This window comes from Bombyx mandarina, chromosome 15 (genome assembly GCF_030267445.1).
Source record: "Bombyx mandarina strain Sakado chromosome 15, ASM3026744v2".
In the NCBI taxonomy this organism is placed as follows: Eukaryota; Metazoa; Arthropoda; class Insecta; order Lepidoptera; family Bombycidae; genus Bombyx; species Bombyx mandarina.
Genome location: NC_143221.1, coordinates 6,211,870 through 6,226,064, shown reverse-complemented (window position 1 = coordinate 6,226,064; position 14,195 = coordinate 6,211,870). Strand labels below are relative to the sequence as shown.

Sequence of the window (14,195 nt, the reverse complement as noted above, 5' to 3'; positions counted from 1 at the left end):
AAGCCTGCTCCTAGAGCTGAAGACGTCTAGTGCAAAGGTTATTGGATCTGATGGATCCGTAAGGACGTGTCTAGGGCGTCGACGGTGACTGGCTCCTGCATGATCAGGATTCGGGGAGTAGTCAGCGGCGGCTACGATAAGGCGATTATCATGACGCATAGCCTTATCGAAGTATCGTTCCGACGCTGACTTCATGTATTTCCGAATTGATTCGAGGCCCAGGTCGTCGTGTAGGTCAACGTTCCTCACGAACCACGGAGCCCCGACAGCTAACCTGAAAAAGCGGGATTGTAGGGATTGGAGGGTGTCTATGTGTGTGCGGGCCGCGTAAGCGCACACCACACTCGCGTAAGTCATGACGGGGATATATTTGTGTTATGACCCCTTACATGCGTCTTGTTTTAATTTTTCAAAAATTTGGACTAACCTTTTTGGATTCAACGGATCGTAACTAAATAATTTGTCAACGTATATATATACAAGAAGTGTTGTTTCTTCTGGAGTTTGAATAAAATATATTATTTTACGGCACGCAAGAGTAGCGTTCCTAATGTACTAATGATAAGGTTTTTTTAAATTACTACATAAATATTTTTTAGAAGCACACTTACATACATGAGAGAATCAGCAAAATATACCGTATAAACTAATAAGAATCATACATAGTTAACAGGACATCTCTATTGTACAGCTTCAATCAATAATGTAATAAGGTGATATCACTGGTGGTAGGACCTCTTGGGAGTCCGCACGGGTAGGTACCACCACCCCGCCTATTTCCGCCGTGAAGCAGTAATGCGTTTCGGTTCGAAGGGTGGGGTGGCCGTTGTAACTATACTGAGACCTTCGAACTTGTGTCTCGAGGTGGGTGGCGCATTTGCGTTGTAGATGTCTATGGGCTCCAGTAACCACTTAACACCAGGTGGGCTGTGAGCTCGTACACATATCTAAGCAATAAAAAAAAAAAAAAAGAACTTAATACGTTGTTTTGTAATAACTACATATATATTGACATAAATAAACCGCGTTATCTACGCAACGAATATGAACGAGCTAAATGTATATTGCAATTATCATACGTGTCTTGTGTTGCGTGATACATGTATATTTTTAATTCTCTAATTTCCAACGCGTACTTACTTATAACATTTAAGTACGTACTTATATTTAATCCATTTCACGTGTACCTGATGTACATGTGTTATATTTATGTCTCGAATAGTTTTCATGAATGTTCGTACTAAAGATATTATCAATGGCGTATTAGCATGGACTTCTGTTAAAATCTGTAATTACAAATATCTTCAAAATTGACATTGCATCATTGCGTAAAATTTAATTACATATTATGTTTTACTGGTGGTAGGACCTCTTGTGAGTCCGCACGGGTAGGTACCACCGCCCTGCCTATTTCCGCCGTGAAGCAGTGATGCGTTTCGGTTTGAAGGGTGGGGCAGCCGTTGTAACTATACTGAGACCTTAGAACTTATGTCTCAAGGTGGGTGGCGCATTTGCGTTGTAGATGTCTATGGGCTCCAGTAACCACTTAACAGTACGTGGGCTGTGAGCTCGTCCACCCACCTAAGCAATAAAAAAAAATTTTTTAGCACAGTAAAACCTTCAATATTATTATATGTACATAGATTCCTTCTTAAATAAATTGCTTTTAAAATTATTCTACGAGCTAACAAATTTTAACTCTGCTCTCGAACGTTAATACAATAATAAACAAACAAAAAGACATCGGTTTTAACGATTTATAACAAAGCGAAATGAGATTTCAAGCGCATTGGACTACCAGTAGTCAATCTGTACAGTCTGTGGCTGTCTGCCGTGCGTTTTACAAGAGTTTGAAGTGAGCACGCGCACGACCGACCCGGGCTTGTTTATAAACAAGATTGGACCTTCAATTTTATATGTTTTTTAACCTTTGAGTACTTTGAAAGGTAGGTTGATTTGTTTGTTTTATTTTAAATGCGTTCTTTGTATAATTATTTTCGTTGTTTATCTGTGTGAGTAAGAAAATTTAATATTTAAAATAAAGTTCGTTAAATATATTTTAAATTTGTGTGTGTGTGTGTGTTTTTATGTAATTAATGCGATGGGTCAACGAGTTCTCCTGGAATTAAATAGGATCATTTGTGTGCTTTGAGTGAGTTTTTTAACGTTCTCGATAGCGTAAAAGTTAACGCAAATTTGTAAGCAGTTGGAACAGCGTCCCAGCGCCAAACGTAGGCAAACGTTCCAACTCCATACAAATTTGAGTTAACTTTTACGCTATCGAGAACGTTAAAAAACTCGCCCTAAGCACACCACTGCCCTTAAATTGTTACCGCAGCTCATTGCCATCACCTCGTTGAGGCATGAGGCCTTTTCACTTTATTGTGCACCGTAAAACGTAAAGTAAAATGTAATGCAATAAAACATTAATTTTTTTATGTTTTGTTATTAGACATATTTATTATTTAGTGATAATAATCTGGATGAAGGAAGAGGAAATAGGCAAAAATCTGGATAGAACACTAGCGACAGCAAAAAATCTTGTTGAAATTTAATTACATTTCTTTGTTGTTATAGTATTTTCCAAATTTTACGGGCAATCTTTCTATATTTTTCTTTCTTTAATATAATTATACGAACGTAAAAAAATCCCAAATCAGTACAGCCGTTCTGGAGTGATTCGAATGCACTTATCAAAAACAGTATTTAAAAATTATCTACACAGACATAAATATGAAAAATGAGACTTGAATATCGTTTTATAATTATTAATACAACGAACTTCAAACACCACCTGTAGGTCTGACTGATGATACATACATATATCTAACGTGTTTATTTATTACGTAAATTATTGTATTTATTAAATAATAAAAGCACGATGTGCAATTATTTTTTTAAGACCGTCAGTCGGAGCTCACGACGAAGTACTTTAAGGTTAGAACAACTATTATACGATACTATTGAGACTTCGACGCTATGTCTTAAGGTCTGTGAGCTTAGCGCGAGTTTTTTAACGTTCTCGATTGCGTAAAAGTTAGCTCAGATTTGTATGGAGATCGAGCGTTTGCCTACAACCGGTCACCGTCCGGTTAGTTCGCTCGTCGAGCCCTTCGTCGCAAGCGACGGGATCGACGAGCGAACTAACCCATAGACACAGCCCACTGAGTTTCTCGCCGGATCTTCTCAGTGGGTCGCGTTTCCGATCCGGTGGTAGATTCTGCGAAGCACTGCTCTTGCTAGGGTCAGTGTTATCAACTCTCCGGTTGAGCCCCGCGAGCTCACCTACAAACGATAGGGTGAAGCTGAAATAGCCTCTCAAGGCTATCAGCATAGGTAGGAAAAAAAAAAAAAAAAAAATTTGCCTACGTTTGCCGCTAGGGGCGCTGCGACTGCATACAAAATTGGGCTAACTTTTACGCTATCGAGAACGTTAAAAAACTCGCACTGAGCACACTGTGCCGAAATTCACGTTATGGTGGGGGTTTTTTTCCTACCTATTCGCTGGTAACCTAAGAGGCTATACCAGCTACGTCCGGACGCGTAGATGAGCTCATGGGCTCAACCTGAGAGAATTTGCTAATACTAGCCCTAGCAAGAGCAGTGCTTCGCAGAATCTATCGCCGGATCGGAATCGCGATCCACTCAGAAGACCCACGACGAGAAACTCAGTGGGCCCTTGTGTTTCTGAGCTTCAGTACTATGAACAAAACTAAATATTATACGCCCATCCATGCGCGTATACATCATCCTCACACGACTTTACCTTTGAAGTGATATTTTATTTAAAACGAACGCGTTCGGTGATATGCCTTGTCTAACTCGGCACCTGCCCTCTTATCCTAATCCAAGAATGATAAGCAAAGGCACGTACAAATATTTGATACGCGAGTCCTCTAAAGAGCTTTTTAGACTTTAACTTATTTTTTTTACATAGCCTTTCTTTAGACTTTTAACTTATTTTTTGACGTAGCCTTTCGTATATTCCATCATTTGGATGCGTCGTTAATTAGTATTAATCAATTATTAAATGCAGGTAAAATGTGTCGTCCACACGTGTCGACCGCAAAACAATGTTACCAATAAATAAATACCTTCGAGGCAAATATGTATGCAATTTTTTACGCTCATTAAGTTTTATCGATAACAAACAATCACTATAGTAATCTTATTACACAGTAAAAATAAAAGATATGAATACGTAATACATTACACAATATTATGTTTCCGTACCTTTTTATTTATTTTTTTATTGCTTAGATGGTTGGACGAGCTCACAGCCCACCTGGTGTTAAGTGGTTACTGGAGCCCATAGACATCTACAACGTAAATGCGCCACCCACCTTGAGATATAAGTTCTAAGTTCTCAGTATAGTTAGTTACAACGGCTACCCCCACCCTTCAAACCGAAACGCATTACTGCTTCACGTTAGAAATAGGCAGGGTGGTGGTACCTACCCGTGCGGACTCACAAGAGGTACTACCACCAGTAATACCTACATTATTTCTATTTTCAAAAGATACATACAAACTTTGTTGATTTTGAAGAACATAATTTTTATAATTTCACAATAAATTTGTTACATTTAGTCCAAGTTCAGTGAATGAAATATCTAAACAAAAATTCTGAATCGATCGATACTTTAAATAGTTTTTGTTACTCAGGCAGTTTGTCTCGACGAGAACGAAAATATAGACAAAAATTTTAGGCCGTTTTTTCGTTCGAATGAAGGCTAAAGTTTATCGCACTTTCAAATTGACATTGAAATATAAACTGCGTACAACATTATACTGGTGCAGGCGAAGTAGTTAGTATATTTGAGTCGACTATTATCAAAGCCGGCAATGTGACTTTTGGACAATTATTGGTAAATCAGAAAAACGAATTATTGACTTTGTATTCCATTGGCAGTCACAAAACTCTTCTGAACGACATCTTAGATAAATAACAGGTTAAGTATTAACTTTTATTTAATGCAGGTTTTGAACCGTATTCTTTGAAGGAGACGATTATATTGAAATCAATCTGTATTGACATATCAATAACATTTTTTTGTCCAAATGCACAGATTGCCACCTTTGATAATAGACGACTCATTTCTAAAGCAAAGCAGTCGAACGTACTAGTCTAAGCGGTGGCACATCCATTATACAATTCAATTAATTCGACGTTTTGACTCAAGGTAGGTGGCGGTAATCACCTTGAGTCGTCAACCAACATGTGAAATACTGGAAACTGCTGTATATATATTTATTGAGAAACTTGGATTTCTCAGCTGTGTCAATTAGAGACAAAGATTTTTAGTGTAACTCATTAATAAACAATTATTAATTATAATTAAAAAAATTATAATTTGCGTAATCACTGGTGGTAGGACCTCTTGGGATTCCGCACGGGTAGGTACCACCGCCCCGCCTATTTCCGCCGTGAAGCAGTAATGCGTTTCGGTTCGAAGGGTGGTACTGAGACCTTAGAACTTATATCTCAAGGTGGGTGGCGCATTTACGTTGTAGATGTCTATGGGCTCCAGTAACCACTTAACACCAGGTGGGCTGTGAGCTCGTCTACCCATCCAAGCAATAAAAAAAACAAACATAATATCTAATTATAAATAGAAATATCTATTAAATACCACGTTCATTAAATTAAACCTACAGTGTACAAGTTTAAATTATGTATTTGTGTACACTGATAATGCAAAACCTTCTTCTCATGATAATACTTAGATACTGTAGATACAACAAATATACAATACATACAATTTACAACCGTTCAAAAAGAGCATTATTAACAGAAAATTAATTTTAAGTACCATAATGTGTGAAAATCTAGTTACACGTGAGATTTTTTGCATGTATTAATACTAATGAACTTTTTTTATCTGTTAGCAAATGAAACAAAACACTAATTTTAAGACAATAGCAGATTTAGGTTCACAATTCCTGGACTTAAAGCTAGTAGTAAGTTTTTAGGGGCGACAGAATTTTAGCTGCTTAAGCTTCAAAAGGCACTTAACCCTAAAATATTTTTATCGGTGCTTTAAAAGAGTAAATTTATTAAGTTTTCCGGTCGTTACGAGATCAAATTTAATTATTTCCTTGAACAAACTGCGGAAAAATAAGTACGACTTTATTACTTAGACCAAACCAATTCATTAAAAATGTTATTTATGAATGGTATAGTATTATATGATGCATTATTGCTCACACCTGAGTTGCTGTCTTACTATAACCATAGAGAATTATAGAGCTTGGACTGCACAAATGGGTCCAATCACAACAAGAATTGTAAAAAGAGTTCAATTAAAAATTAAGTATGCTACTCTTGTGACGTAAGAATACTCCTCGGCAAGAACGTTCTGAATAAAAATTTGGATATTATAGGAACATTTTTATCAAAAATCTATTAGTCACTTCTTACTCGTTGTATTCGTCAGAAATTTACATTTTAATATACTACTGCTGTACCTTGTGAACGGATTTTCGTTAAGAATTTAATCGGGAGATCCTCAAACTCAATGAACCAAATTCGTACTACCCGGAACACTGCTGCGGGTCTATGTGGAAAGCAAGAATGAGAGAAGCGATAAGGAAGATTGATGGATTCGGATTTATCGAAAGCTTAAGGTTGTTTGGACGATAAAGAGAATTAAATTTGGAAAAACGATGTCAAACTAATCTTATTCTAATACCGATACTACTAAGTAGAATCTGCGAAAACAAATGTACATCCTTGCCTTTTTTGTAAATTGTCTTTATTGTAAATGACGTAGACACAGCTGCGTTTTATATTGAACGCTTCTTTTTCTTCTTGTCCTTACCCTTACATTATGTGGAGTCAGCGCAGCATGTCCTTTTATCATGCTGCATTCAAATTTTAAATATATTACGACCGACCCAGTCTGACGTCCACCCTCCCTGGGTTATAAGTCCATATATGGCTTGGAACGTGCCATTGGATGGGACTTTTCTGTCTCATCTTTTGATGTTCCTTTTACTTCATCCGTTTTTGGTACTATATGCGATTGAACCTATGATTGATTGTGCATGATTATTTTAAAACATTAACCCCGACGCTTACTGAGCCTGTCTCGTAAGTTACAGCCGTGCTGCATTTACAACAAATTGGTACAATGTATATCAAATTGTATTAAAATATTTTGTTGAAAAAATATATAACAAACTATAAGATTCCAGAAATTTAACAAATCGTGAAGCAAAGAATTTTTTTAACAGAAATCTCCAAACGCTTGAAGGAGGTTACACGTGATGCTAAGGCTGGCTGGTAGGTACTTTGCACAGAGAGTGAGTCTGGCTGTCCAACGAGGCAACGTAGCCAGTATCTTGGGAACTGTGCCTCCTTCAAGCGCATTGGAAGATCTGTTCTACTGTGTGAGTTGATTTATGTTAAATTATTTTGATTTGACTTTTTGTTAACAATAAATGTCTGTTATTTTATATAAAAAAAAAAAAAAAAAATCGTTTATTCGATTCTAACGCCGACACTCATTTTGAGGTATGAGGGTAAAATTTCAATTGTATTGTATAACTAACGGCTGCGCACCGTTCAAACCAGAACGCCTGACTGCTTCGCGCCAGAAATAGGCAAAAAGTTTCCCAAATCGAAAATCGGTTTACTGAATTAGAACGCGTCTACATATATCTATACTAATATTATAAAGAGGAAATATTTATTTATTTGTTTGTATTGAATAGGCTCCGAATTTACTGAAATTTTTTTGAACTTTTGAAAAAAAATTAAGGATGCTTACTAAAACTCAAATAATGTAACCCAAGGTGTAAAAAAAATGACCTAAAATATTCTTTACATCGCGTGCCCTGCGAAAACTATTGATGATAGAATGAAATAATGTACTTCTACTTTGTAGAACACATTATTATTTACAAAAAGGCATATGTTTAACTATTATAGTTATGCTACAAAAAGTATTCTTTTATTTAAAAAAAATAAAACAACGTCAAATATTGTTGAAATTTTTGTTAAAGACCCGAGCGGAGCCGGAGCGGGCCGCTAGTTGTTAAGTAAATATAAATAGTAGTATTTATCTTTAATTGTTTGAAACAGATTTGATTTTGAGACAGAAATATTTTTTTATAATTTTATATCTTACAAAATATTTAAAGCTCTCTAGTGTTACTCCATAATGTAAATATGGTGTGAAATTTTTTTAAATTTTTTTTTTATGATTGAACGTTTACTGGTGGCCCGAAGGCCTTTCCAGTTTCACCAGGACAGGTGGGCGAGCAAAGGCTCAGCCAAGAGGGGTGGGATTTGCTAACAACTGCCCGAGCGCCTCCGAAGGAGACCTAACAACTCAAGAGCAATTGTTTCGCGAATGAATCTACTACCGGATCGGAATCGCGACCCGCTGAGAAGATCCGGCGAGAAACTCAGCGGGCTGATGCATGGGTTAGGTTGCACGTCGACCTCTTTGTCGAGTTCGACGAGTACGGTTACCGGGGTCCCTAAGCCTGCCCCTAGTATTAGAGCTGAAGGCATCTAATGCAAAGGTTATAGGATCTGATGGATCCGTAAGGACGTGTCTAGGGCGTCGACGGTGACTGGCTCCTGCATGATCAGGATTCGGAGAGTAGTCAGCGGCGGCAACGATAAGGCGATTATCATGACGCATAGCCTTATCGAAGTATCGTTCCGACGCTGACTTCATGTATTTCCGAATTGATTCGAGGCCCAGGTCGTCGTGTAGGTCAACGTTCCTCACGAACCACGGAGCGCCGACAGCTAACCTGCAAAAGCGGGATTGTAGGGATTGGAGGGTGTCTATGTGTGTGCGGGCCGCGTGAGCGAACACCACACTCGCGTAAGTCATGACGGGCCTTATGCAAGTTTTGTAAAGTGTCACCTTGTTCCGAAGGGACATTTTACTCCGCTTACAGATCATGGGGTAGAGTCTACCGAGAATAAACGCGGCACGGTCACGGACTGATTTTATATGCGGGCGGAATGTCATCGATGCATCCAGGGTAACGCCCAGGTACTTGACCTTCCTGGCCCAGGGTATGGGTTGTCTAAAGAGAGTAATCGGGGGTGTGAGATTCCTCCTCCTAATCCGGGAGGAAATCCGTGTGGAGCTTCCCCTCTGAAATAGCACCGCAGTACTTTTCGCTGGGTTGATGTCTATGCGCCATTTTCGGAACCACTGTCCTAGGGCTAGGGCTGCGCTCTGAAGCTTCTTCGCGATTAGGGACTTATTTCTACTAGAATAGTAAACAGTCGTGTCGTCGGCGAATAAAGCTAAATGGGTCGGCGGCGACCGGGCAATATCGTTGACGAATAAGCTAAATAAGAGGGGTGAGAGGACAGAGCCTTGCGGGACTCCAGCTGTGAGAGATCGTGGGGAGGAGCGGGTTCCCTCGACTCGATATCGAAAAGAGCGGTTCGACAAGAAGTCCCGTATGATGAGCACGAGACTATCCGGCACGCCCATGTTGAATAGTTTGAAAATCAAACCATTGTGCCAGACTTTGTCGAACGCTTTTGCGACGTCGAAGAAGAGAGCTCCCGTGTATAACGGTTTTGGTCGATTAAGCCCCACAAGAATGTGCTCCGTGAGGCGGTGCACCTGTTGAACGCATGAGTGATTTGTACGGAATCCGAATTGTTCATCGATGAGAATGCCCTTGGATGAGACGAAGTCTCTGAGGCGTTTGTAGAGCAGACGCTCATACAGTTTGCCTAGAGACATGAGGAGGCTAATCGGGCGGTAGCTCGTCGGATGATTTTTTGGTTTACCGGGTTTATGTATGCCGATAACGTCCGCTTCTTTCCACACCGCGGGAAAGATACAGTTCGCCATAGCGGCATTGAAAATAGATGCCAACATCACGATGAGTTGGACGGGTAGAAGTTTAATAACGCGGTTAGATATACCGTCGGAACCGGGAGCCTTGCGAGGACGTAGGTCTTTGATCAAGTCTTTAACTTCCATCGAGGTGACGGGTGGTAACGCATCCGAGGGTGGCAAGGAGGCTCTGCGTTCTACCTCACTGTCTACTAATTCTACATGAACAGGGTCCACGGATTGAGTGCTGGGCGTGCACTGGGTTTGCAATGTATCGGCCAGCAGCTCTGCTTTTTCGTCATCATCAAAGGCCGCGAGTCGGCCTGAGGGGCCTACGAGGGGGGGCATAGTTACTACCGTATCCGATTTGAGAGTACGAGCTAAGCGGTAGTAAGACCTTTGGGAGGGCGCGAGTCCTTCTAAGAAATCAGACCATCTGGCATCTCGGACTTCGGCGATGCGAGACTTTACGTCGCGTTGTAGGGCACGCATTCGAATACGATTTTCCGCGGTAGGATACCTGTCGTAGGCGCGTATCGAGGCGTTCTTAGCTCTAAGGAGTTCCCTAATATCGTCGGACAATTTGAAGCGGTGAAGGAAGTCCTCCGCTACAACTTGTTTCGATGACCTATCTAATGTCGAGGTGATGTGTGATGTTAAGATGTCTATGGCTTCAGCGGTATCCTGAGAAGACGGGGTAGAGTCCGGGTTAAACGGGAGCGATGGTGGATCAGATTCAGAAAGGCTGATGCCCAGCGTGTGCCAATCCACCACAGTCCTCGTGACGGGAACGGAATCGGGAGCGCGACCGAGCTTCATGACGACGGGACGGTGGTCTGAATCTAACTCTGAAACTACTTCGATCGAGTGTAAGCGCAGAGTTACGTTTTTTAATAACGCTATGTCGAGTATATCCGGGCGATGCGCGATATTTAGCGGGTAGTGAGTCGGGGTTAACGGAGCGACGATATCGAAGGCGAGATCATCGACTAACGCGTCAAGCCGCCTGCCATTCGGGGTTGTGGTGTGTGAGTTCCACCTGATGTGTTTACAATTTAGGTCGCCCGCCAGAATGACAGAGCTCCCCATACCGAGCAGCGCCTCAATATCACTGCTTAGAACGATCTTATCCGGTGGAAGATAAACGGACGCGATAACGATCGGCGCGTGTCCCGTCAGTGAGATTCGGCACACTGATGCTTCGATATTAGCGAGCGCCGGAGGATCGAGCGGGACGCAATGCAGGGCTCTTCTATAGTAAATAACGGTACCACCACCACGGGCAGAGAGCCTGTCGTTCCTGACCATGTTATAGTTCGCGATTTTAGGGTCACGGCGCGCGGGCTTAAGTAGGGTCTCCTGCACTAAGAAAATGTCAATTTGATGGTCACGCAAAAAATCACAAACCTGATCACGTTGATTTGCGAGACCGTAAGCGTTAAAAAATCCAATTGTTACCGATAAGGGTTTTATTCTACTAATGTACGCCATTGATTACCGGCGGAGTGAGGGGAGGACGTACGTATTTAACGACGCGTATACGTCAGCGTATTCTTGCACAACGGCGATGAAATGTTGTGCAGTGGAGGCGGCGCGAATGGCGTCACCCAAAGCGTTAACACGCTCAAAGTTGATCGACTGAAAAAAGTCGATCGCTAGAGCGAGATTTTCGGACGCGGTCGGAGGGCAGGTCGCGGGGGAGGGACGTATCGCGGGGGTGGGACGAGTCGCGGGGGAGAGAGTTATAGCCGTGTTCGTGTACGGCAACGGTTTAGCCCAAGCCGAGACGCTGGGCACCGACGCCGGCACGAAAGCAGGCTTAGCCTTCGGCACAGAGGGTACCGTGGCTTTGATGTCTGGGCCGGAAGCTCGGAGGCGGTTTTGACGGGCGACGCGGCGATTTATTTTTGGAGCTCGGGGGCATCCACGGTAGTTCGCGGGGTGACCTTGTGTTCGGCACAGGACACAGCTAGGCGGTTCCGTCGCGGTTTTTTGGTCGCGAGCGCAGAGGGCCGTGGCGTGATCGCCCAAACACTTAACACATCGGGGGCGCGCGTGACAGTTACGGGAAGAGTGCCCGTACAGTTGGCAGTTATGGCACTGACTAGGAGTGCCTTTTTTATGGGGGACTTCGACGGCAATACCGGAGAGCCTACAGACGGTCCGAATGTTAAAAATTTGCTTACCCTCGGGGGTAGGCTGGAGGGCGACTAAAACCATATTGTATGGCTCCCTACCGCGGCCGGTGTGCATGCGGTGCACGGAATTTACTGGTAGGCCTTGTTCTATCAGATCTGCCTTGACGAGATCGGCATCTAGCTCCTTCGGGATTCCACGTATGACAACGCGGAGTTCGCGCTCCTCCTGGAGCGTATAAGTGTGGAAACTTATACGCTCCTTTCGGAGGTAACTTGAGAGGGCCCTATGGTCGTCGGGCGTCGTTACTTTTATTTGAATCCCGTTGGCGAGATTACGGGCGCTGGCAAAATTAATATTTTTGGCCTTAAGGGCCAGGGAAACTCGGTCCCAAGCTGCCTTCTCTTGAAGGATAACCGGGGGAGGGGTCTGAGTTTTAGATTGCGCCACCGGTCGCGGCGACGGAGTGGCACGGGCTGGAGGCGCAACAGGAGTCTAAGGGCGGGGGCGCGACGCGTTCGCGGCTTTGCTAATTTTAGCGGCCGCGAGAGCTCGAGACTCCGCGGCACGCTTCTTACCCTTTTGTACCAGGGTGAATCCATCCGTCGATGAGGCGGGGGCGAGGTCGACCTCCATCTCCGAGTCAGAGTCGGAGGACGAGGAGGCGGGCGCAGGTGACCTACAAGCAGGAGTTTTGGAGGGCGCGACGGAGGCCGCGGATGATCGCGCTGCTGGAACGGTGGCCACGGCGGACGACGCAGTAGTTTTACTCGCCAGTATAGGCGACGCGGGAACGGCAGGCACGACGGAGGCTGCGGTGCTCGATGTAGACGCTTTGCACGCAGGTACAGGCGACGCAGGAGCAGCGAGCACGGCGGAGTCTTCGAGAGAGCTCGCAGTGTGATTGGCCTTGAAAGCCAGAAACTCTGAGGCGAGCTGTGGGTGACGAAGTCGGAGGAATTCCACGAATACAGCGTCCATGATCGCTGAGTACCCAGGTGGGGCGGCCCCGGGTCTTGAAAACACTCGCCTTGCGGCGAGGCCCCAACTTCTCGGACCTGAGCGGTTCTATTGAACACAGGTGGCAATGCGGCGCGATTACTACAGGACAACGAAAAAGCACAACAAAACAGAAATTACAAAAAGAAGCAAAACAAATAAATACTTGCAGGAAAACACTTTGTCGGCAAATGTTCCACGAACACAAAAATAACTAAAACAAAACAAATAAAAGCTTCCAGGAAACACACTTGGTCGGCAGATGTATCACGAACACAGGCCGCGCGAACAATGGCCGGGCTAACAAAAGCCGGGCGAACAAAGACCGGGCGATCGAGTGGACGATGAGCACGTCCGCACGTGACGGGTGCCTCTATCGGAATGATGGTGTGAAATATCAACTGTAACATTATATGTATCGATACAATTACTAACGTCTAGTGTAATTTCACACATTAGTTGAAAGTCTGTTAAATGACTCTTGCTACGATTCTAACCTCATTTAATTTCATTAAAGTGTAATACTAACTTCTAAGCGTTTATTCTTAAAAATGATTTCAAGTGATGACGATGATGTTACCATAAATGAAAGCACTCTCTCCGTAATAAGTCGTCGTCATGGAGCCGGGGGTCGGAATTGAGACCTCTCCTTAATCTAAGGGTAATCATATCCCAGGTCGGGGTCAGACGAGGGGGACAAAAGAAGACATTTAAGCTGCCGTCATTATTACTCAGTCACGTTGGGTAAAACCACGATAAAGATTTTGTATAACCTGGATTGACAGATTAGATACTTTTTATCACGGTAAATAACATAAACCGGAACAAACATCTGATTTCATAAATACAGCTTGTTTGCTAATATGAATCGACTGATAATTTATAAACCCGAGTGTAACACAAAAACTTTATTATCTAGAGAATATGTGATAAGTCTCATTCATTCTGAATTAAAAATTTAACGCAGGTAAAACTGCGCCGGCTATCCTCGACCCACGCTGGTTCTGATCCAGCGGGTATTCCTTGGGATAACCTATTCTAACCGGCGCCATCTAGACGGGCTTCGGACAGCCTGCCGACCGAGAGGGCTGGTGGTCGTGGCGCCAACGACCGCCGGTCAGGTGTTCCAAGGGGGGGAGGGATGGGAGAGATGTGCTCCGCAATAAACGCTTCACTTTACCCCCTTTGCTTTTTCATAAGTTCTGCCTCATGCGAGGTTTGGACGTGGGTTGTTGA

General features: G+C 43.0%; 1 protein-coding gene across 1 annotated transcript in view; it reads left to right on the top strand.

Annotated features, from left to right (window-relative positions):
- Positions 1–1,779: 1,779 nt before the first annotated feature.
- LOC114247148 (kynurenine formamidase) overlaps positions 1,780–14,195 on the top strand; it is a 28,440-nt gene continuing 16,024 nt past the window's right edge. The window contains exon 1 of the mRNA XM_028180014.2: positions 1,780–1,946. The gene's annotated coding sequence lies outside the window, so the exon portion shown is untranslated. The remainder of the gene's footprint in view (positions 1,947–14,195) is intronic.